Source organism: Ambystoma mexicanum, chromosome 13 (assembly GCF_040938575.1).
Source record: "Ambystoma mexicanum isolate Mex_15411 chromosome 13, UKY_AmexF1_1, whole genome shotgun sequence".
Classification (NCBI taxonomy): domain Eukaryota; kingdom Metazoa; phylum Chordata; class Amphibia; order Caudata; family Ambystomatidae; genus Ambystoma; species Ambystoma mexicanum.
Window position 1 is genome coordinate 547,312,936 of NC_090938.1, and position 24,002 is coordinate 547,336,937.

At 48.5% G+C, this 24,002-nt stretch overlaps 1 non-coding gene across 1 annotated transcript; it reads left to right on the forward strand.

Moving 5' to 3' along the window:
* Positions 1–16,174: 16,174 nt before the first annotated feature.
* LOC138522162 (U6 spliceosomal RNA) lies at positions 16,175–16,286 on the forward strand. The gene has a single exon (XR_011283265.1). It is a non-coding gene; the product is annotated as a U6 spliceosomal RNA (small nuclear RNA).
* The last annotated feature ends 7,716 nt before the right edge of the window (positions 16,287–24,002 follow it).

Genomic DNA, 24,002 nt, shown 5'->3' on the forward strand with positions numbered 1-24,002 from the left:
AACACTGCGGCCACCGAGCTCCCAACCCATGAGGCCCCGCAGCCTGCAACTTTGAGCCAACAAGCCCTCCCCAGGGGCCGAAAAAGAAAGCACCAGCCTCCGGAGCACAGCAGGGGCCTTGGGGGACACGTTCCTGCTTCCGCAGAGACTGAGGCGAGCTCTCAAAGGGGAACCTGCTGAGGTGCGGGCAGCGTCTCCCTGAGCGCAACACATCCAGGCCCGGAACCAGAGAGGACTGTCCATGTCCCACCAGGAACACAGAGGAGCCTCCACTCCATGGGGGCCCGTGCAGCAGAACTTGGAGACCCGGCCAACGGGGGAAGAGAGGTTGAGCCCCCCTCTTCCTGCTAACCTGCCCACTAGCGAAGCGGATCTGGGGACCAGCGGGGAGCACGAACCGGGCCCACAAAACAAACCACAGCAAACATCGGATCCCACGTACCGAGGCGCCAGAGAGGTGCAACCCGACCCTCAACGCTCACCTCTGATCGAGGACCCCGGCCAGTCTGGAGCGTCTCTACGGCATCACGATTGGAGTGGGCCCAGGGCGGCCCCTTACAGCACACAGAGTGCGACGTCGGGCGGACACGCGCACCGACAGCTCCCCCTCACCCTGAGGCGCCAACAAGTATCGGGAAGCGGACTTGCGCCAAGGAACAGCCCTCTAGGAGGTAACAACAAAGCTGGAACGCTCCTCTAATCACAGCATATCGGGGTGCCTCCAGGGGGAAGAGGACGCTGAATAAAGCCCCACACAACCGAGGCACACCCAGCACCCCCCTCTCCGCTAATCTCCCTGCTTTCCCCTAAGGAGAAACCCAGCAGGACATGGCGCTGCAGGGTGCAGGAGAGCAAAGGGGACATTTCCGCTCCTCATTGATGGGCCATCCCGCCATCTTCCGCGAAACACCAGGGGACATAGCGCATAACCCAGCGCCCAGAGACCCGGATCCCCGAGGGCACCAGAAAAGGAGCCTCAAGCGGGCCAAGTGAGGGCACGAGGCCCCGCTCCAACGACCAGCCCCAGCTGGGGCATCCTGCTCCTGCCGCCCCCCTGCTCGCCATTCGGGCCCACCAGTACCAGCCAGAGCATCCCGCGCCCCCTCTCAGCAGTCAAGGACTACAACGCTAGCACAGGGGCAGTACGCCCAGGCCCCACTGCCCCAAGGACCAGCATCATCCCCCCAGGGAAACTGAGCACAGGCCTAGGCACTGAGACCCCGGAGAGGGGACGGCTCTAACCCGCATCAACAAGCCAACCTGGGGAGGAGAAGAGCACCCGGTGGGGCGACCCAGACATCCAAGCCGCCACGAGGAGGTGGCCCTTCGTTCCGTCTTCTCGCCCACTCCGCCTGGGCATCATAGACATCTGTCTCCGGGAGGCACCCCTCCCGCAAGAATGATTGACACCATCACAAAGTGGCCCCAGAGGAACAGTCTCTATGAAGTGTCCCCAGTGGGTGATCCCCAGACCAAAGGAGTCCAGGACAAAGAAAGCATGTCCAAGAACAAGAGCAAGGACTCCCATCTGCACCAAAGACCCGCCAGGAGAGCGCAGGAGGGTGCGTTGGCCAAAATATGGGCCAAAGACCCGGAGGATGGCCAGGGGAACCGCTCCAATGACTAGTCTACTGAAGTGCCCGCTGTGGACCGAGAAGACCACAACCAACCAGTCACATAATCCGCGTTGAAGCATCTCCTGGCGGACGTAGTCAACAAGATCACCACATCCGGCCATAAGCAAATGGACACAATCAGGGGACTTAGCGGAAGGTACCCAGGAAATCAAGAGGGATACAAATGAGACAGCAAGTGGTAAAGGGAATCGTTGCCGATCTCCTGGACACAGCGGCTCTGGCGGACATAGTGTTCGACAGTATTAGAGTAGGCCCCAGAAGATCAGACCCCGGCTCCAGACCAGAAGACATCTTGGCGGCGATGCAAAGCTACACTTTGTAGGAACAAATACTGTTGAAAGTGTTGTACGTCCAGTCTGCTGGAACTGTTGGTAAAGTTGCCAGTACGTCCGTCATGTTTCAAGGAGCATTAAGAGTGTTGAATAGATTAGACATGAGTGCTATACTGCTGGTTGTCCCACATGTGTAATACATATATCATGAAAAGACATTCAATTCATGCTCTGTGTTGAGGCCCAGGAGCACATTCCTGTATTTGCAGATGAGCTTCGCCTCCCTTTGGGGCAATCTTAGCTCTCAATCTCCTCCTCTCGGTTCATTCCTGATGGTTTCCAGGCCGACAAATCTGATGTCTTCCTTCCATTCCAGTTGATGCTTCTCTTGCCAAGGGGGAATTTGGCCTCCTGTGATTTGAACGATCCCAGCTGTTCTCGTATCATGATTCACAGTTCTTTGATAGTGCTGCCTATATACATTAGCTTGCAAGTGCATATAATCACATAAATCACATATTTGGATTTACAATTTAAGAAGTCAGTGATTTTGTGGTTCTGGCTGTCCCGAAAGGTAAGTGTCTTGGTGTCTAGAGCATGCTTACACATCGAACATGTACGCATTTGAAAAAGCCTTTAGGCATAGCTAATGTTAGCCAATTGTCTTTCTTTGGTTCCTCAGTTCTCATGTAAGAAGGACTGAGTATAGTCCATAGTGTCGGGGCTTTGCTATATGCCAGCATGGGTCTTGCTGCCATCCTTGTTTTAATGTCCTCATCAATCATGAATAGATGCCAATGTCTTGCCAGTATCTTCTGAAACCTGTGGCTGCCTTGTTGGTATTGTGAAATATCTGAGTTTACTATTGGTGTTAACAACCCTCTCTCTTGGCTTCAGTAGGGTGTTCCTTGAGGTGTGTTTAGCTTTCTTTGCCGCAGTTATAATCGCCTCTTGTTTGTATCCTTTTTGGGTAAATCGCTCTTTGACCAATTCGCATTCAGCTGCTAATGCTTCCTCATTGTTGCAGTTTCTTCTCGCTCTGATATATTCTCCCTTAGGGATGTTGCTGATGGTTGTTTTTCAATGGCAACTTGATGCACGTAAAACAGAGTTTACTTCTGTTGGTTTTCTATAGGTGCTAGTTAAAAGCTCCCCTTGGTTGACTGTGATAGTGAGATCCAGGCATTCTATTTGGTTTGCACTGTGTGTTCCTATGAACTCGATTCCAAATCTGGCATATCATCCACTCCCAGCATTAGCACTCGTTTTGTATCAACCCCTGATACCTCTAACCCCAGGACGCCTCTATGTTATCAATAATCACCATCATTACAGGCACCTCACCACACAGCACTCACAGTGCATTTACCAACATACCTGGGCTTTACTCCACCTACTAGCCCACCTACAGGACTTGTTAAATGCTGTGCAATTGCTAATACACTCACACAGACAATTAGCAAAGGTCTAGACATCGTCAGAATTCCAAGGACACTTCGCCAAGTAAATCCTTCGTATATTGACAATTAGCACACAGGAGGTACAATTAGGACCACTGGATATTATTCAGGGAAGTAGGACCTTCGTGCATTACTTAATCATAGGTTATCAACACTCCACCTATACGCCAACATTTTTTATGGCCACTATTATCAACATTACCATTGTTCACACGATAATTATTTATGAGGTCTGACATGCCAGCCCAGCATTTGACATCAACCAATCACGTTCCTGATGGATTGTAAAGAGACCTATCATGGACAATATCCCAACTGCCAATCATAGTGCAGCTCACTGTTCTTAGAGGAAGGAGGATAGTCTTGCAGGATCGCTTTACACAGCTGATCACCGCGAGACCAGAGACAATGACGACACCCAGCTGGGCACAGGTTAAGAACCCGGGCCTGTGCCAAGAATATCAAATCACGCACGCAACTACTCCGGGAATAGTTTTGTACACCCTCACAGGACCCAGCACTCAGGGGACGACCTTGTATTAAGTTAGCACGCTTAAATATATACATCCTCACAACGCTATTCAGCGGGATGGGCCCTATTAAACCACCATGACAATTAGCTATTTAGCTATGGCAATTCTAAAATGAACACATGGAATCCTCGTACTACTCCTACCAAGATAGGCAAGACGCAATAGTTATGATATTAGGACTCACGAAGGAACAGCCTGACTACCAATGGCGGCTTTATTGAAGCCTAATTTAGAACGCTGACCAACACTACAACTTATGGTGAAACCACTTGCATTACCCCATTAACCAGCCCTTATCACTGGGGCTAATCTTATCACCTAGGACCACACACGCATATCCATGTCACTGACTTGTGGGCAGAACGCACTAGGAACATACAATTGTAACGCCAAGATTAGGGCCACCACAAAACGCAACCGTACCATGTTAGTACATCCAAACTTGACACGCCAGCCTCCGTGGCTAGCACTTCACCCCAACCTACTACACGCTCCACACCAAATGAGACACCACCAGTCTATAAACAGCACTAACTTGCTTACACACAATTGTCATTTTACAAAGACTTCCATCTCTTAAACTTCCAATTATCCCCACAGATACTATCCAGATCAGACCTATTCTTTGACAACTTCCATTACCAGCCAGGACCACGCATTGGACGTTAATGGTAAGCTTGCCCCACATCGGGGCCCTAGCTATGTACACCAGCTTTAGCAACTCACATTATAACTAGTACTGTAAGAAAGGCTAACAGCATATCTTCCCATTCGCCTCTCTCCCCTTTTCCCACCACAGTGGTCACTGTGCCATACGTATGTAAATGCTTCTTTTTTCCACCATGACAATTATGAACACACAAATAATGTTTTTCAGGATCTGCTTGGGGGCAATGTGACTACTAAATATTTAAATATTCTGGTCAACTATAACTCATGGCAATGCTTTGATACTATATTTTTCAACCACCGACCTCAAATGTGAATGTATGACCATTTAACAACAATTCAAACTGATGCTAACTCTGCGCATACCGGGCAAGTGTCATGGACAAATATGCAATTGGATATATACGATGTATGCCATGGTCTCGCCGTCTGCACTCCAAATTTGGTTTATTCAAATGTCACTGCTATTCATTAATCACCAAACATTCTGCACTATGTCACGTATATCACCACAATGTACAGCCTTGAGAAAAACCCTAAGGTTTCGGCACTAGTAAACTGAAAGCATGTTGCTTTTTCTCAAACCCGTGGAAGCCTATACCAACAAGAATGTATGTCGCAAAAAGTGCCAACCACCGTCAATTGAAGCATGGGGCAAAAATAAAAACCAACAAAGATTACAAACACAAACAAAGTGTGGAAATTCGCTTTTATTGAAAATGAAGTATCACTGTGCCAGTGCCAAGGTATAACAATCGGATCTCAGTCACAAAAACTGGAAGATAATTGTAACCCGCATTGCCAGCAGCCAAGAGGTTGCACAACCAGAAAGCAAAGGCTGCAGTTGTAAATCCCTCCTTTTATGAGAAACCAAGGGGGAGAGAACTGTCACCTGCATTGCCTAAAGCCAAAAGCAAAACAATAGAACAATTATCTTTTTGTGGAATATAAATTAGGAAAGAGATGTAACACATTTTGTTAAGAGTCAAAAGACGATCACTAGAAGCAGTTGTTGGTTCAAATCTCCTCATTTATGATTCCAGTGTGGCAAGTTTGGAACAAGCATTACCACAGAGTACAAATTGTAGTAGTAGGAGTTTTATCCTGACAGGCGAATAAACCAGGAAAGGGACCAATTGTAGTTAGTCCTGGCAGGCGAATATACCAGGAAGAAAAAGATTTGAAGTACTGTGCTTGTGGTAAAAGGTTGTAGTTGTGGGGTGCATTTAAAGGCCCTAAACAGACGTTCCCTTCACATGAATGGCAGGCATTTAAACAGAGAAACAAAAACGGCCTGGCTTTTGCGTTTGTTGTTCAAGTAAAGTTAAAGAGCCATGTGGAAAGGGGCCTACCTGTCAGTACCAATGGACAAGCAGCAGTTTAATTTACAAAAGAATGAGAATCAAAAAAACGGCCTGCACATGTGTGTGCAAATAAAAACAGCTTTAAAAAGGCAAAGTGGGAAAAAATATCACTGCTCACAGAAAAATGTCAGGAAAACAAAACATGATGTGTAGGTTGACAAAAGCAATGTATATTATGTTTCACCTACAAAACTCCAGTGATATTTGAAGAGCCACTTTGTGTTCATGGAAAACCTGTTTCTGGCTGTGGTGAAAACTACTCATTTCCAGCCTGGATGTCACATCTCCCATCTAATGACCCCCGTAATAAAATGTGCTGCTGAAGGTGTGGAAAGCCCAGTGTCCTCCAGTCTTGCTGGGTCTGAAAGCAGCAGCTTCAAGGAAATTCACTGTTGGCTGGAGCATGACTAATGTGTGAAAATGGGGGCACCTACTTCAAAGAGCTAACTACAAACTTTAAAGAGCCTCATAAAAAAAACCTCTGGTCACAGGCTGGCCCAGGGAGACAGATGGCTGGGATGGATGAAGCAGACCTCCAATTTACTGAACATGAACATTCACAATTAATTTAAAAGGAATATTATCATTTAGGCCTTTTTAGCAGCAACAATACTGTGGATTGATTTAATTTTGGTACCATTATTTAATGTAATTTCCAGGCGATTTGGGGGATATATCAAATGCATCTACATGTGACTCTGGGAACTGTCATGGCCAGTTAGACTAGGTTTCTGGTTGATCTGAACATGGTCCAAATGTGAGAGCTAATGAAAAGGTAGAAAATGAAATCAGGGATATGTATAATAACTTACATCTTCATAACTGTTGTGCTTTTTATGGAAACAATAGAAATTTGCCACATGGCCATGCTACATCGTACGGATTTGGTGGTCGGCCTCTAATTCTCCATGATCAGCTAAAATCAGAAAATATGTTTGGTATGGCAGTTGTAAGTAAACTTATGAAGTAGTGATACATAACTAGTTTTTGCCAAAAAGGTGAAAGGAGAACAAAAGGGTGATTACAAATAGCAATTGCCATATGCTGCTCCATGTCAGGACCATTGTGAGGGACACAAGTTGTGCCACAAGCAGGCTCCCACCAGAACCCTGAGGGCCTTAAAACCACTGCAAAAGGGCTCCTGGAGCCAGTCCTGGCGCCTTTGGCACCAGGCTCATATGTAGGAAGGAAGGAAGGGCTGTTCAAACTAGGTCCCATTTATGTACATTGGCCGTTAAATCCAACATGGAAGCACCCACACAGTCTAGTTCTAAGAACCAAGCCATGCGGTCTAGTGTTTTGGGTGTGGCAGGCCTGGAACTACTCTCCCTGGTACTACTTTACCTGGGCTATATAAACCACACCCTGACAGCAGAACACGCTTTGTGTTATTCTGCAACCCGCAGCGTGATGCTCACGTGTCCAGCACCTGGTCTTCAGCATCTTCCTGTAATCCTGCAAGAACAAGATTATTCTGTCTTACCTGAGAAAACACCATCCAGCACTCAGCATCTCAACTGGGCTGCAATCTGTGGAAACCGAGAGAAGGAGAAACATCACTCACCTGTGAGTACTAGCTTAAGGACTTCCGGCGAACCGCTACCAAAGGTGCTGTTCGAAGATTGCGACCTGCAATAACGAGAAAGGGAAAAACAATATTGGAACGCACGCTTCCAAAACATCGAATTCCAGTCTTAGCTGAATTCCATCGCGCTACGCCACGCTTCCATCCGGAGCACCACAGCAACATCTGCAAAGGAAAAGAGACATATTCAGGTTCGCTTTCAATATTAAACAACCGCACAGCGCTGTACTCACCTTAACAGATTCCGGGGGCCTGTTTTTCATCGCGCTCTCATCCACTCGCAGCACCACAGCAGCCTGTGAGGAGAAGAAGAAGAAAACACGTTTGCTTTAAAAGTCAATAAAGGCGCTTTCGCTTACCAAGAAAACATGCCTCTCCATCCGGCACACCAGCATCAAGACCTTCGCACCTGAAAAGAAGGAGATAAAGACATTAACAAATTCCCACCATAAACAGAACAAAGACTTACAATTAACAAACATACCTACCTGCCTACAAGCCGATTCGGGGTCACAGCAGGCCTGGGCCTAAGGAAAGCATACTGCACCAGTGAAGCAACTTGGGCAGCTCGCCAACAAACGTCAAGCACCCCTGCACAAGAAACGCAGGATGGATAGCTCACCCTACAAATAACTAAGATTCATTATTCAGCACTGGGCAGCAACACATCCAGGGTTCCAGATCTCAGAGCCTTCCAGACGCCCCCGGGGTTATCAGGTGAGCGTAACACTACAAACCCCTAAACCAATCCCGACTTGGAGGAGAGTTTGGAGTAACTGTCCAATCCTAGTGGCATGGATTATTGCAGAGTACTTCCCCAAGAATGCAAAATTGGTGATGTCATTTCTGCTAATCAAGGGGGACTGCACTAGGACAGGAAAAAGACACACAAAAACCAGGGAGACAGAAAAAGGAGAAAGACAGGAAGGCTGCTGAAACAGTTGTAAGGAGATACCAGAGAAGATTGCTGAGAGTGCATCTGGGTGGAGCTGCCTATCTCTAGGAAGGCCTCAAAGCAGACTGGGTCCTGTGGTGGGGAACGGGAGTCCATATTTGAGAGGGGAGTGACCAGACCCCTGCCCTATCTTTCAAGAGTGACCCGAGATGCCGCTGGCTTTCCCGAAACCTTAAACAGAGGCTTACTATGCAAGTAGAACTAAGCCCTGGAAAACCAAAAGGTGGTGGGGGGGGAGGGTGTCTGCTTGCCCTGAACCCTTTCCCTTTATAGTGTGGGGAGGGTGGGTGGGGCACAAAACTGTGTAGATCCTTAGCCTATGTAACCAAAAATATTACATTAATTGCCCATTTGGCAGAACACTATGGGGTGAATTTTGTTACAATTCAAAATTAACAAAGCTCACTTCCTAGTGTCTGCTGAAAACTATAGCCTATAATTTAATTGGCTAGTCCTTGTTGTCTAGCTGACCCCGACTTCTTAAGGAAGAGGGGTGTCTTTGTTCTTAAATCAATTCAACCTTTTTATGCAGCTTCCCCAACACAGGCCTTTCAGTAAGGGGGGGTCTGAAATCCCCAAAGCATTCCAATTTTTCTGTCTGACTTCCCAACATCGACCAATCCCACAACAGTGCAATGGATCAGTGTAATTATTTTGTGAAGTGAAATTTGCAGAAAATAAGTGTGTCTGTGTTCTGTTTTAGCTCAATTTTTGTGATTTAGTTATGTTGAGAGAAGTTCATTGTGTTTTGCCACGGATAAAGTGGCGCTTTTGATATTTCTGTGATCATTTCTATTACTTTGAATGTAAATAAATACCAATATATTTCCCTACACCAGCCTGGTGATCCAAGGGGCATGATATGTGTCTGAGATAGGGCCAAAAAAAGAATCTGTTTAACAGTTTGTTGCATAACCATGTGAGTGGGGAGGGAAGGAACTCCCCGTTGAGGATGGCTTCTAAATAAACCGTTACTTAGTAGAAAGTAAGTGTTAATTGAATCACCTTGTCTAGTTGAATTTGAACTGTGGCACCTCAGAAAGTCATTGTTGAACCATCTTGACTGAACTGTTTCTTTTGAAGAAGTATGATTTGCTAACAAGTGCTTGGCCTTTTGAGAAAATATCACTTGCATTTGATTTATGAATTTACATTTGGAGGAACAGACATTTGTTTTACCAAGCAGGAGCTGTTTGAAGGAGAAGACTTTTTGTTTTTATCAAGCAGGAGTTTGTGGAAAAATTAACAATTGCTTTGATTTGTAAACAAGCTTTTGGAAGAGAGATATTCACTTTGCCAAGTGAAAGGATATATTGAATGGAAAATAGGTTGTATGCTACATTGAATGGAACTTTATTACCCAGAACCTTCTTGAAACTGAACTTTGTGCCAAATATTCCTGAATTGATCCAGGGGGAAGGGAATTCAACCCTGGTCACAAGGATTACCGTTTATGATTTTGAGTTTGACGTTATTTTGTGGAATTTTAGACAGCCAAACAAACCTTGTATAATTTAGTTGTGTATATTAGTGTGCGGGTCGGATACTTTTTGGGTTTCTGTGTTCATTCAATCCCAGATTTATTTTTTGCAGTTTTTTGCTGAAATGTCTTTACCGAAAAAATGCATCTAATTTTTGTTATTTTATTTGGGGGTGTTACCCTCCCAACCCCCCTTCCTTTTTATTTATGCTCTATCCGGCCATCACCTCTACCCCTTATGTTCCCTTACCCACCACCCCATATTTTTCAATGAGTTTTTTTAGATTACATTTTTCAGCAAAAAAAAAAACAGATGTTAAATGAACGTTGTACCCTCTTTGGACACCAGGTCATTTTTCTTTAGCCTTAGTTTGGTAGGCAGGCGCATCCTTGTTAGGTTAGGGGAAGACAGACGTTTGTATCACCCCTTTTCATTTAATAAAATGTGTGAATACGTAAATGAACAGGCAATTCTTTCAGCATGCAGGGAAAACAGGAATACACTTGGTGGGCTAATTCTGTTGACATAGCTTGCCGATGCACATTCCAAACTGTGAAGCGACAAACCGGGTGGCTGACAACCATGTGCTAAGAATATATCTTGTGCGTATTATGTTCACTGTGCTCCTTTTTATTGTAACCATGTGTCATGTAATCCTGCTGGTCAATGTGTATAAATATCATTGTGACAGAAGGCAAAGGTATGGACGAAGCATTTGTTGTCGCTTTGGTCTATGTTTAAATGCATTCTGAATTAATAAACCTTTTACTGCCAAAAAAGGGCTGTGCCAAGGTCTCATTCTCTTAGTGTGTGTCCACAAGCAGGCATTATGAATGGATTATTTCCCACAAATGTTAACAAGTGAGGAAGCTATAGCTTTGTGTCCATTTCGCATTTCTGACCCCTAACAGCCGCAAGTGAAAAATAAAATGTAGTTACCTATATGTCTAATAGGAGAAAACAAAGCGAACAGTTTGTCATGAACCTTAAGAATAGAAATCCTAAGTATATGGCAAGAGCCTGAGACACCAATCTGACAGCCCCAACAGGAATACCCACAGTAGAATACTCACAATTTGCCATCTCCAGCAACCTCTAACAGCCTTTCGGCAAAGCAAAACTCTGAACAGGCTGTGTGGCGCCCCCAGCAATTTTATCATGCACGTATGGACACGTCACTGTGCTTCAGTGTACGGCCAGTCTCGAAGAACTGGCCACCATATTGGAAGGGTAAAACACTGAATAGTCACAGCCACAGAGAAATGTAAACCGGGGACATGCAAACAGAAAGGATGAACTCCAAGTTAAAAACAAACAACATTTATTGTGCCAATTGTTGTGAGCAGTCTGGCAATGCACAACAACATTGTTTTACTTGTTAACATTATTGCTACCTACACGTAACGAGGCGAGTTGGCGAAAATGACTACTGTGCTGGTGGGCACATGGTAGAATGGTCTCTGTTGGGAAGTAGATGGAGAATTCCCAATGTAGATTGCATAACTGTCTGATTGATGAAATGTAAAGATATAACTAACAGAATAAACGCAGGCCAATCCACTGTGGATGATAGAAAACAATAAGGAAAGGTTAATGAATCAGGAAATATCAAAGCTATAGCTAGCAGAATAAACCCTGGCCAATCGCCAGGCATAATCTCACTAGCACTGGTGCAAAATTATAGGCAATCAAGATAAGGGTTGACAACAAAAACAAATTTGGTCTCAATAAATTGAACTAGAAACTCAAGTTGTGCGAACAATGTGAACCACTGGAGAAACTGGACTGAATGCAATAAGAGAAAGCACTCACTACTTGCTAAAGCGGCAAAGATTAAATCCCAAACCAATTGGCTCATCCCGAGAGCTCCCTGCTGAAAAGGCCACTAAATAAGAGGTGAAGAGCACTTCGAAATACATAAAGAACGGTGGGTCATATCTCATTTAGACCAGAGTAAATCAAGTTCATGAAGTCAAACAACTGGGGTTCTAAAAAGACACATGAAACCAGGGACACATTTGCTTGATATGTTAAAGAAAAACAAACTCATGATCTCAATTCAATACACTGGTGAACATCTGTATTTACAGATCAATTTGGACTGCAGCTGTGAGTTAAATTTTTCGATCTTCATCCCTTTTGCCACACATCACAGACATTAGTCCGACAAATCGTAGGTCCTCTTTTTTTGTCCAACTGTTTGTCCTATCGGCCGCCTTGGTTGACCACAGAGTACTATGCAATCACCTTGCCACAGAAGCTCACTTCTCTCAGAATGCAATTACATGGATCCAATCTTTTCTAAACAATAGGACCATAAGAGTCTTCTCACTGTTGGCAGCAGCTGAAAATTCCCATTACATGTGGAGTCCCTCAAAGCTCCTGTGTGTCACTGACCATGTACAATATTTTCACAAAGCCTTTATTTGACGATCTGGATCATCTGGGTGTCACATACACTATGCAGATGACACCCAGATCCTCCTCTCTTTAACAGGGAATTATGATACCGATGTACTGCTAGTGAACAAAATGCATCTAATCATTCAGCCTCTGCCTGAATGACAATAGAATTGAGCTCCTGGGGGGGGGGGGTGGTATGCATGTGAAAGATGGCTGCCTGAACCAGGAGCTCCGACCCTAGATAAATCTTGTAAAGAATGAATCATGGCTGGAGCCATCCACAAACAAAATACATGTGCAAGCTGGTAGATGAATACTCTGAGAATGACAATGTCTGGCTAAAAACCGCTGGAGAACGACTGCAACATCTGACCAGTAAAAACCCTGGAAGATGCCGCAGGATCGCGGGCCGCCAGTGAGTACCAGGCGGCGTCCACTTGAGCCCGAAGGAGACAATTCGAAGGCAGGCCGCACAAAGGAAGGAGCTGTGATCTTCAGCCGTGCCCCGGCTTCTTTTACTGCTTGTAAAACCCCCGTTGCTGCTTGTGATACATTTCGGAGACCCGGCAGCAAACGGACACACACTCGCACCTTGGGTCCGAGAACAGCTGAAGACGAAGACGATTACGGGGCACGATCAAGACAGGATGACCCCCCCAGATCCTGCGACCAGCCGCGCTCACATCTATTGAGGGAGCGCCCATTACTGACTGCACTAAGACCCGACCAGACCGGTGGACACTGCTGAGCCGGCGGATAAATCGGCAGAACAATTTGGAGAGGACCGGGCAATTCCACCACTGGCCACGCGACGGTGAGAGGAGAGATAACGAACTGGGGCGGGTGTCTGACCAGCCGAGCCGCGACTGCTAACGCAGGCAATTCGACACCACACTAGCCCGGTGCCCGGACCGGCCTCCCAAACTGCAACACACAGATCTTCACTCACGTCACCTGGCACAGCATGTGTAAGACCCTGTAACCCAATCCTTCGGGTTCCGGCAGAAGTGCTTCTACAGCCGCATCAAAGAGGAACAAACACACGGGGGAAGCCACCATTGTCCAGGCAACCTATACTGTGATACGTATCAGCAGCAACATATGCAGAGGCAGGAACGCCACTACCTCGCCACCTTTAGACTAGAAGCAAGCTTATTTGAGTTGGACCAGAAACCGGGGCCAGCTGGGATGGCCCAAATCCAGGGCCTGAGTGGTGTTCACAGTGCGGCCGGTCCAGGCCAAGGAAAAAACACCTCCCACTGTCACTGAACAGACCAGGACTGTACTACGCAATACCGGCCCGCAATGCAGCGAATATCCGAAAGGCAGTACCCCACTATTAAGGCAAGGTAGGGATGCGGAGCACGGAGCTGGTTACATGCTCTAAGCTGTGACAAGATACCTGCATCCTAGTACTATGGCCCCATATAAGATACGATAGTACTGCAGGTTGGGCCTGCTAACACATCGGTCTACTCAGGGTGCTGCTATAGCCTACGAGCATCAATGCGTTAGAAATCTAACATTGCAAACATGCCGTCATGAAATAGTGGCAATACTTCTATTGGAGTTAATAGCATGTGATATCACGTACCAAAGGCATTACTATACAATCTGGGCTCAACAATCTGCCTATTCTAGATTTATGGGAACACGGTTGACTCTCTGCTGCAAATTCGCAACTCACGGGCTACTCTTGTGCACCTCGCATAAAATATGCCCCAGGCCCCGTGCAGTACAAAGTACGGCACGATGGAGGGCCTGGGGGGTTAGGCGCAGGGTGGGGGAAACAGAACGGCGCGAAATACAAGGGGAGGGGCAGCCAAGCGGCGCCCCCACCCCCAGCATTGCTAGGGAAACCCCACACGGATGGGGGAAAGGTGTGAGGAAAGCAACAGGGGGGCAGGAGGAAGTCCAGCTCCCCCCCAGAGGGACAACAAAGGGCCAGGGGGGTATAAGTACCCCAAGGAAATGCAGAATGGGCACAACCAGGCAAGGAGCTCACCTCACTCGGGTAAGCTCCTAAGGCCTGGAAAAGGGAAAATCAAAAAAATTAAAGAATAATTCTTCCAAAAGAACATGAGTAAACGTTTTGCGTTTGGCCTCTGCGGGCTTGTGCGTATTCCGTTCCTTCGATTCCCCGGTCAATTTCGCCTCTGCGGGCTTAGTTGTCGGTAAGGACAAACGAAGCGAAAGAGGAGCGGAAGAAGGAGGACCCACCTCGGCTTGGCTGCGACATCCATCGGTGGAGAGCGGGACCCAGGAAGTCGAGAAGTGGAACCGTCGTCTGCGTGCACACGGACAACATGACCATGAAGAGGACGTTTTCCAGTTGGGAGGCCGTGCAGTGTTTCCGACCGAGAGGAAGAAGTTTTCCAATTGTGGCGCGGGTTCCAGCGAGGGGGAACTTCGCAGCAGCCATGAAAGGGCGGTCGGTAAGGAGCCGGTTCAGCAGTTGGAGCATGCACTGGGAATGCTTTGAGCAGCCTATCAGGTCTCTGTGACTCATTGCACCGAGTGGCTCATTTTTGGGACCCTCAACACCCACTCTACACCGGAGAAGGACTCGCCGGCTCCATCGGGTGCGAGTTCACCAGATCTGGACCTGACAGTGACACACGCCGCGCGTTTCTGTTTTCTTCAGGAGAGGCCCGCGGCGTTTGGAAACCGTCCCTCCTCACAGGGCTCGGAGAAGAAACGAGATTATAAAGTCGTGACGTGAACGCTACCACGGGAAAACTTAGCGCGCAGAGGAAGCAAGAGCAGGCCGTTTATCGGAACCGAAACGGCAAGCACCACGCCAGCATTGTTGGTTCTGCTGTGGATTGATTTTATGACTTCATGGAAAAGCCCAGGGGGAGCCAAAAAAGCTGGCATTCGGTGATTGGGGTGAAAGGTATGGGTGTCGCAACGCATGGGCCCGGGGCTAATGGGGCATAACACGCAACAATTGGCAACAAATCAGGGGACGCTTTTGAACTAAATGGGAACTTGAAAAATGCAATGCAGCGCTCAAAATGTTTGAAACTTGAATCGCATGATGAAACTGGGGCTGTCCGATAGCAACGCACGTTATCAGCCACACTTTCACTTTTAAGGCCAGTCACTGAATTCACAGCGCAGTGTGCGTTCAGTGCACACATTGGAAGCAGGACGACACGGAGCAGTCCAGGAGCATGGGGGTGGGGGGGGCAGCGTCAGGTCAGTTTCACAGCTCCGAGAGGGAGCCAACTAACAATGCCCCAGGCCCCGTGCAGTACAAAGTATGGCACGATGGAGGGCCTGGGGGGTATGGGGGTTTTAAGAATGGTGTCGCATGTGGCGTGACGATATACATACATTTTATGACACAGTTGCTGTGATGGCATGCCCCTCTTGCGGCCACGGCGGTTTATGGCCGCAATGGAGGTATTTTGATGGAAATGTTGCTTGGATGGCAGGCCCCCCTTTTGCGACCACGGCACCATGGGCGCACCAGTGATTAGCACTTGTTTAAAACTGTCGTGGGAAAGGGGCTCCTGGAGTACTTAGGAGTGAGGATGGGAGTGGTAGCGCCCTCTGGCCTGAAGTGGGAGTCAAGGGTGTTATTGGTAGCCATGCGCAGGTAGTAAAATAAAGAAAGTTAACGAATGGAGGTAAATATTAGGGACCGAGTTGATGAGGTGGCCCCTGTTTTCCCTGTGTGTGCATGGGGACTTCTCTCCTTTCTGTGTCAAGGGTGATATCACGGGCCGCATCAGGCACGGTGAATCCGTCAATCAGTATGGGGTTGCCGGGGAAGCCCGCATTTAGGAGATCAAGCTGGTTAGGGCAGAGTTTCGCCCAGGAGAAAATGGAGCACCTGAAGAAAGGAAAGGCACGCCGAGAAGATTAGCATGGCCCCTGCACAAGGATGACACGCAAATTCGTGAAGCATTCCATATTTGAAAAGCACCCGTGGCACAATCAGTAAATGCAGTCAGCAGTAAGCATTAAAGGGGCAGTACGTGCCGAATTAGAACAACGGTCGGAACAGGCAACACGGGAAGCCAGACAGGGGCCCGGTGAAACAAGACAGGAGGAACAAGGCGAGCGAAGGCAAGTCTACAGGAAAGCCAGAAGAGGCAAAAGTCGGGAATGACGGATGAAAGAACAAGAAGAGCGCAAGAATTCAGCGCATGGGCCAAAAAGGCAGAAAAAGACCATGGGGCCAAATGGGTGCTGGATGTGATGCAAAAGGAAGAAAGGGCTAGGGCAATGTCGCCCCTGCTGCTAGAGGATTCCACGGACAGCAACGAGGAAGCCGCGGTACCCCAAGGACAGAAGAGGGCAAGAGAAGTGGCGGAGGAATCGCAGAAGCCAGAGAAGAACATGCTAGACCCAAGAGGGGCACAGGAGCAGCCGGAGGCGCCGTTGAGGAGTCAAAGGAAAGGTATTGTTAAAAGGGATAACAGAGTTGGGGAAAAAATGGTGAAAAGGTTAAAGGCATGCAGCACGGCTCAGGGTAAGTCGCCCAGAACCTGGGAGCATGGAGCACAATGGGTGCTTGAGGTAATGAATAAGGATGAAAAGGCAAGGGCAAGGTCGGCTTTGCTGCTAGAGGAGGCCAGCGGCAGCGAAGAGGAATACCACAAGGCCAAAGGAGGTCGAGAGAAGACCCAAGAGGGGCACAGGAGCAGCCGGAGGCGCCGTAGAGGAGGCAAAGGAAAGATACGGTGGAAAAGGATAACAGAGTTGGGAGAAAAATGCTAAAAAGGTGAAAGGCATGGAGCACGGCTCAGGGTAAGTCGCCCAGAACCTTGGAGCATGGAGCACAATGGGTGCTAGATATAATGAATAAGGATGAAAAGGCAAGGGCAAGGTCGCCTTTGCTGCTAAAGGAGTCCAGCAGCAGCAAGGAGGAATACCACAAGGCCAAAGGAGGCCGAGAGAAGACCCGAGAGGGGCACAGGAGCAGCCGGAGGGCCGTTGAGGAGGCAAAGGAAAGGTACGGTGAAAAGAGATAACAGAGTTGGGGGAAAATTGGTAAAAAGGTTAAAAGCATGCAGCACGGCTCAGGGTAAGTCGCCCAGAACCCGTGGAGGGAAGGTTAAGAAGCACAAGAGGCACAGGGAAAATCAAGGGGTAACGTCTTCAGAGACGAAAAGTAGCGAAGGTAGAGAGGCAATAACGAACAGAAAAGGGGGGCCTGGACCAGTGGGCAACGGGGTTCCCATACGACAGAAGGTGGCACAAGGAAGTACGCCAGGGTCTATTCACCAGGGAACGACCACCAGTTTACCGGTGGCACCGGGAGGGGTCACCACTGTAGCAATACAAGGGGCAGAAGCAGTAATGGCGAAATATGGCAGGCCCTCAGTCGTTAAGGACGCCCAAGGCCGGTCCATGAAGGCGCAATCATGGTATATGAATGAGAAAGCGAAGGAGAAAACATGGTAAAAAAAAAAAAAAAAAAAAAATGCATTGATATTTTTTCATTAAGGAGTGGGCAAAAGAGAGGTCAAAACGTATCAGTAGAGGACATGAAGGAGGATGAGAAGGGATTATTAAAAGGGCACCAGTAGCAAGGACCCCCCCCTTTTATAATGGGAGGGCGGCTTTCCAAAGATCGTACATTGTTATATTGCAGAAATACACAGAAGACGGGGTGTCGCTTGTAACATACCAACAGAGAGTATTAAAGGTCTACAAAGCATTTGGGCATAATGGGAATATAAGGATAGAAGCGAAGACAGGTACAAACATCAGGATACGATAATAACGACAAGGAATCATTTGAGGGCAGGGGAATAGAACCTGTGGGGCAGTCAATAGGGGACACAAAGAGGACGGCAGAGTAGCAAAGTAACAGACCACCAACGGTGCAAAAGGGGTGGCAGGGGAGATAGCGGGAAAAGCATAGCAGTGAGCATGGAGCACAAGAGGAAGGGCAGGAAAGGGGAAATGCCAAAATGTCCATTAAGCTTACACGAATAAAGCATCGGGAAAAGGAGAATATGGCCGCGTAGATGGCAGGAAAATAACACCCACACCGGGAAAAGGCATGGGTTCCACGAATAAAGCTCCGGAAATAATTAAGAGGTTAGCCATAAGGCTGACTGGAAAAGGAAAAAGATGGCCACATGTATGGCAGGAAAATAACGCCCATACTGGGAAAGGAATGGGTTCCCCAGAGAAACATCGAAAATAATGAAAAGGTTAGCCACAAGGCCGACTGGAAAAGGAAAATATGGCCACGGGTTGGCAGGAAAATAACGCCCATGCCGGGAAACGCATGGGTTCCACGAATGAGCACAGGAAATAAGGAAAGGGTTAGCCATAGGTTTGGCTGGAAAAGGTAAATATGGCCAGGTGTATGGCAAGAAATTAACACCCACACCCGAAAAGGCAGGGGTGCCACGGGAGGAGAAGCGGAAATAGCAACAAAGAGGTCCGACCAAAGGAACCAGGGCGAGTCAAAGAGAATCAGGACAGGAACGTACAAAACGGGTAAGCAGTACAAAAAGCACACGGATAAGGAATGCAATGAGGGGTTGGGCAAGATTGCAAGAGCAGGGTGGGATGCAGCAGAATTTGGGACCCACCCTTTCTGAACAGGGGCAAGCCACTTCAGCATGGGCAAGAGGCCTGGGAGCGAAAGGCGCAAAGAAAGTTGGGGGGGTTGAGGTAATCCACCTTGGGGGTAGTGACCTGGCCAAAACAGATAGGGGCGATTTGATGCGCAACATGTGCGAGTCATCAAGGGCTATAGCTCAGTGCTGGTAGGAAACCGAAATGTCTGAGATATTTACACGCAGAGTCTGGTACGGGGGCGCGCAGGATGCAGGCCATTGAAACTACAAGGAAAAAGCTAAACAAGGCAGTGGAAAGTTATCGTAGGAGTACAGGGCCCCAGTTTATAAAGCATGGCTTATCACAGAACATTCCGGAGAGGCGCCACCAAGACGGCATACACCTATCCAGCTAAGGGATGGGACAATTTTCAGAGACTATTCTCAGAGCCTTAGCAGCGCGAGGAGGCAGTTAGGAGCGCGTTTTTGGGGGGACCTGAGCGCGGCCGAGGCGGCACCCACTCAGGTGTGGCGGCTCGTGTCCAGGAACGGATGCCCCAGGGTAACTAAGACGAGCCGAGGAGAAGGCTGGGCATCTACAACCCCTGGACACGAAGTGCCCAAAAAGCGAGTTGGTGTTATTCTGTGTTTGTTATGAGTATTATTTGGTGTTATTTTCTGTAGAAAATAAACAAGCCTACGGCAGATAATTTTTCCACAAACAAAAACCTGTCTGTACTATTCTTTCGGGGGAATAGGGTAATAGGAATAAGAGCGACGGGGGGGCCCCCACTACTCAGCCTATGCCCCAGGCCCCGTGCAGTACAAAGTACGGCACGATGGAGGGCCTGGGGGGTTAGGCGCAGGGTGGGGGAAACAGAACGGCGCGAAATACAAGGGGAGGGGCAGCCAAGCGGCGCCCCCACCCCCAGCGTTGCTAGGGAAACCCCACACGGATGGGGGAAAGGTGTGAGGAAAGCAACAGGGGGGCAGGAGGAAGTCCAGCCCCCCCCCAGAGGGACAACAAAGGGCGAGAGGGGTATAAGTACCCCAAGGAAATGCAGGATGGGCACAACCAGGCAAGGAGCTCACCTCACTCGGGTAAGCTCCTAAGGCCTGGAAAAGGGAGAGAAGGAAACGTTTTGCCATCCAACCCACCCAGCAGAAAGAAGAAAAAAAAAAAAAAAAAGGCAAGGAAAGGAGACAGAACAAGGAACAGGAACGCCGAGTACTTTCTTCGGTACACGGTAGAAGAAAGTCGTAGGCGGCGGCTCGTGTCCAGGAACGGATGCCCCAGGGTAACTAAGACGAGCCGAGGAGAAGGCTGGGCATCTACAACCCCTGGACACGAAGTGCCCAAAAAGCGAGTTGGTGTTATTCTGTGTTTGTTATGAGTATTATTTGGTGTTATTTTCTGTAGAAAATAAACAAGCCTACGGCCGATAATTTTTCCACAAACAAAAACCTGTCTGTACTATTCTTTCGGGGGAATAGGGTAATAGGAATAAGAGCGACGGGGGGGCCCCCGCTACTCAGCCTATCCTATACGAGTGCCATGTGAGGGGAGGACTGCAGCGTATGCTAGCCGTGCTCGCGGCAAGGTGTCATCCCCTAATATGGACCCTTAGTTAAGGACATATCCCAGTACAGCAGTTAAGGAACATCCAAACTACAGTGACTTAAATATCAAAGTGAGGAGAAGGTGTGGGGAACAGAAACTGGTACACGCCCTGCGCTCTGGTTTGCTATATATAGTCAGAGGAAATACAGCCCTGTAAGCAACTATAACGTTTCTTCAATCACTCCATCGGGACGGCGGAATAACTAATCCGGATCAAAATCACAGAGAAGCAGCACCGGTGGCAGATCCGACCTGCAGCCGCTGGGGCCCCCCTGGTTGCAAGACCTGGGAGCACAGCTCATCCTTACACCGATCCAATCACATCTGTATCATCGGACTCGCCGGCGGGCAGCTGTGAGTCTACTGGGCGATGGCTGTACAAAGACGCTGTGTGAGGACGCAATCAAGGTGAGCAAACCCCGAATATAACGACTGGGGATCTGTGAACTGCTCCCCACGTACCACCCTAGGCTTGAGGCGACACAGCCCTGCATAGACCCAAACCAGTGTCAGACCCATTGACATTCGCAGCGCCCTGCGGCCCCCGCACCATACCCAGCGATACTGGCGTTGATCTATCAAAGCTGAATACTTAGGTGGGGCCGGCTGTAGCAAGTGCCACAAAGACAATTGTGAACACGCCTTATAACACCATACAATAGAAGGGACACCACGCTGTGGCCCCAACATTTTACAAGGAGCCTCTGAACATTCCCGGCCACCGGCTCTTTGACGTGGGAGATCACAGTCCATTCTTTGAACATCACAAGCTTAATACACCTTCGACCCCTACACCGAAGGCGGACCGAAGAGGCCCAGACAATGCAAGATCGGTTCACTTATAGCCTCCATCACTGGTCTGCATGACCATTCGACCGCTGATGCCGTCTCTGCCTTGGGCCAACTGTGAGCTATAAAACACAGTGGGCACACCACAGCGCACTGAAACTGGGCACAGGTGAATTACACACCGCTGTGGGGCTGGGATTAGCTGCACCCTGCATTCAACGGTGTGCCGCAGCGGGGGTCCACCATACTGTGCCCTGAAAGCCTGTATCACATCCTTATAACGCTGCCTGCTCCACAGCAGGGATAAAGATAGTACTTTCGTGCATGCTCAATGGGGTGTAGGGAACGGCATACATTACTCTGGCCCGCAGCGTCATGCCAGTCCGAACCCGTGGCCTGAAAGGAAATCGAGCCATGGTGGTGTCGTGCTGGGCGTGTCACCTCCCCGACAGCAGCCTGTTGACCGTGGAAGATTACCCGAAGTGCAGCGGTATGAATATTAGGGTGAGGAGGAGGTACGCGAAGTGGCCCCACATCCCAGCAAGCCACTCATAACCAGAGGTGGCATAAACCCATAGAAACGCCACTGAGGGGTTGGCCGTGTGGGCGCAAATACACCGGGGTGCCAATACCGACAACACCCATCTGTGACCTAAAATACATGTGCAGAAGGACACGATACCACACGGCTGGGAAGGCATGACCCCTCCACCCGACAATACCACCCTCCTGGAACACTGCTGCATAGGGACCTAAGATCCCATAGGGCAATCTGGGAACAATTAACTCCTACTTCCATGCTGGGATAGATCACCGTCCACCACATTTCGTGGTACGACACATAGGCCGGCACGAGAAGAAGAGCGTAGGAGCAAGAAAAACAGGCCCGATGGACTCCTTTACAAACTCCCAGGCCCAAGGGCCTGTGGCGACGACTTCAATTTCCACTGATGCCCATACTGTGATGCCTGACAACTCCAGAGACGATCGCCTGGCAACCCTTGTGCAGAATGGATTCCTAGCAGTGAACCTCAAATTAGACAATATAGTGGCAACAATCGGCTCACTCAAGGCGAGGGTGGACAAGAAAAGCGGCCGCATCACCGAAGCAGAGAGCAGAATCAGAACAAATGAAGATGCGTTCCCTCAACATAGCCGCAATATAGCACAACTCAAAGGTGACCTGTCCAAGATGCAAACAAAGTGCAAGGATCTTGAATCCAGATCTAGGAGAAACAACATAAGAATCGTCGGGGTCGCAGAATCCTTCTGTAAAGGCGCAATGGAGGGAAGTGTGGAAACTCTTCTTAAATCCGTATTTGGCACAGAATCCTTCTCTGAGCACTTCTTGGTCGAAAGAGCCCACCGCACCCTAGCTCCGGTGCCCAAACCCAGAGCCCTGCCATGTACTATAATTTCACGTCTCCTCAACTACAGAGACAGAGACAAAATCTTCGGACTGGCCAGAGAAAATGGTACTCTACATTTTGAGGGAAATAATATACACATCTACCCGGACTTCGCAGCAAACATTTAAGCACAGAGGCGGTCATCCGAGCCAATGAAACGACAGCTCCGCCTATGCTGAGTCCCTTATTCCTTGATCTTCCTGGCCGAAATGAGGATCCAACACGGGGGAGGGACGCATTTTTTTGAAACACCTACTGCGGCTATGGCGTACGTGGAGGCCTCCATACCGTTATCCCCTAGAGAACGCGGGCTGGTCAGAACATCAGACCCCGACCAGACAAGGAGCGACGTGATCCCGCAGACTGAATGCCAAATATCAATATCCTTTGCATTGATTGAATGGTTGGATCAGTGGGTGGCCCAGCCCACTACTTGATAAATCTCGACCGAGGGCTCCTGAGGACAGCAGCCACATAGCTGCAACATGCACACCTCAGGAAAGTTTTAAGGGGTATATCATCGAGTTGGGGGGTAATGATTTGGGAGGGGGCATGGGGTGGAAGAACATGGCCCATGCTCCAAGATGCCCAATGATGAGAGGAATTAGGTGCAGAGTCTGTGCCCTGTTGGGGGAGTTGATAAAGTTGAAGATAATGGTCATGGCACTGCAGACAGTACTACTTTCGAGAGTGCATGCAGCACTCTACTTGTAATGGCATATTCAGTTATTGATAACCGAGATCGGCACATATGGCACACAACAACCCAGGGTGTAAGGGGCTAAGAGTTAAACTCCTGTCTTGGAATGTCTGTGGGCTCAACTACCTAACAAAATCCAGAAATGTTGGCACATACATTGCTAGACATCACCCACACATTCGTATGTTACAGGAGACGCATGCAACCCATAAAGTGAATACTGCCCTCCTCTCACACTGGGGCTCACAAAGGTATTGCACAGAATACTCCACTCAGGCTAGAGGAGTACTCACTCACAGTACTCGTTTAAATCCTTCACCATTGATGACAACACCATCAAAGTGGCTAAGGATACAAAAACGCTAGATATCTACATCGACTCTACGCTCTCCCTATCCAGACAAACCAACGCAGTATCATCGTCGGCTTCATACACTTGCAAGCTCATCACAGCTTGCCGCCCCTTCCTCTCACCAGCCAACTGTACCACACTAGCTAGGAAATTGGTCTTATCCAAAATTGATTATTGCAATGCCCTCTATCTGGGTATCAACCAATGCAATAAATAAACTTCAAATCATCCAAAATAACGCC